The sequence below is a fragment of the Dipodomys merriami genome, unplaced genomic scaffold, assembly GCF_024711535.1.
Source record: "Dipodomys merriami isolate MVZ:Mamm:240054 unplaced genomic scaffold, mDipMer1.0.p SCAF_742, whole genome shotgun sequence".
Lineage (NCBI taxonomy): Eukaryota > Metazoa > Chordata > Mammalia > Rodentia > Heteromyidae > Dipodomys > Dipodomys merriami.
The window spans coordinates 284581-286283 of NW_027206338.1; the positions used below are offsets into that span (position 1 = coordinate 284581).

The 1703-nt window shown below is 33.8% G+C and overlaps 1 pseudogene; it reads left to right on the plus strand.

Moving 5' to 3' along the window:
* Positions 1–356: 356 nt before the first annotated feature.
* LOC138818368 (U6 spliceosomal RNA) lies at positions 357–453 on the plus strand (annotated as a pseudogene).
* Positions 454–1703: the final 1250 nt, after the last annotated feature.

The window sequence follows — 1703 nt, forward strand, 5'->3', positions numbered from 1 at the left end:
GTTAGAAGTAGCTCTTAAGCAAGGCTTACTTTGAATCCATTAGCTCCACAAAGCTAATTCAGTTGGATCAATTAGTATATGAAAAAGCCATCACCTTTGGACCTAGCAATAAATTATTGAAAGTATGATCAAATTCCAAATAAAAAAGACTTAAAATTGTCATTGACAAAAAAAATTTGCAAATGTGAGCATTAAGATGAACAATATATTTTTTTCCACTATTCACAGAATTTTAGGGAAATAAGATCAGTAGCATTGTGAGGAACAATATAATTTCCTTATTACAAGTAGGCAACCGTAGATATAAGTCTGTATAAAGATTGCATCATGAACTGCTTAAATTTGGAAGATACTACATGCTTCAGCAGCAGGTATTCCCAAATTACAATACAGAGATTAACATGGCAATTGCACAAGGATGATATGAAAATTTGTGAAGTATTCCGTATTTTTCTTTCTTCAGATGCAAGAAATGAAAAACAGTTATTAAAAAGTTGATTACAAAATAACAAGTGTAACAAAACACGTAATTCATATAATTAAATTTAGTTTGACATCAGTGTATTAAATCTTCACCTCAGAAAGTCTTTTACATACCATAAACTTTACAAAACTTTTGAAATTAGACAACATTTTCATTTTATCCCAAAGAAAAATAATATTAGGACCTAGGAAAAAAAGGAAATTAAAACTTTCTATATGGAATACAATCTGAAAGGACACATTATACAAACATAGAATATTTTAAAATATTCTTTTTCAGACAAGCACCAGAAATACTTTAGTTCCTGTACTATTCATTTAAACAGATAAGTTAAAATTATTTCTGATTAAAATTTCACAAACTCTGCAGAAATCATTATACATGTATACAAAAACTCTTGAATACATTTTGACATCCAATGCAGGCAATTCACTTGGAAGAATTCCACGGAATTCATGAATTTTTTACAGTAAGTATTGGTGTTGCCGTACACTGGTGGCTCAAACTATAAAAAGAATTTTGAGGTATTACCAGGTGTAATAGACTCAGAGGCCTACCACTATAAAGGTCATGATAAGGTCTCTAAAAGAGACTGTTCAAGTTAATAAAGGGCAGAGGATTGCCCAAATATTTTACTCTCATATCTAAACTTGCTTAATCCCACACTGACTCAAAACAGAAAAGGAGGGTTTGGCACCACAGATACTGTAGCCTGGGTTCAGGAAATTACAGACAAAAGGCCTTACAAGGCCATTAAAGTCAATGGAAAACAAATGACAGGACTCTTAGACACAGGAGCTGACAGATCCTGTATAGCTGGAAAAGATTGTCCTATGGCCTGGCCAGTGCAAGGGTCTTCTTCTTCCTTAATTGGATTAGGGATGGCTTCTAATGTAGCTTAGTCAGCTCAGAGACTCAAATGGGTATGTGAAGGGCAGTAAGGCCACTTCAAACCTTATGTTATTCCCACCTTGCCCTTTTCTTTATGGGGCAGAGACATCATGCAAGACATGAAAATAAAATAGTACAAATAGACTCCTCATCGAAGGAGCAAAATTTTTCATAGGGGCCACTGAGGAACAGCTTTATGCTGACAAAATAATATGGAAAAGTGTTGATCCTGTATGGATTAATCAGTGGCCCCTAACTCAAGAAAAGATTCAAGCCATACAGGACTTAGTTCAAGAACAATTGAGTCAAGGGAAGAATAGAAAAGACT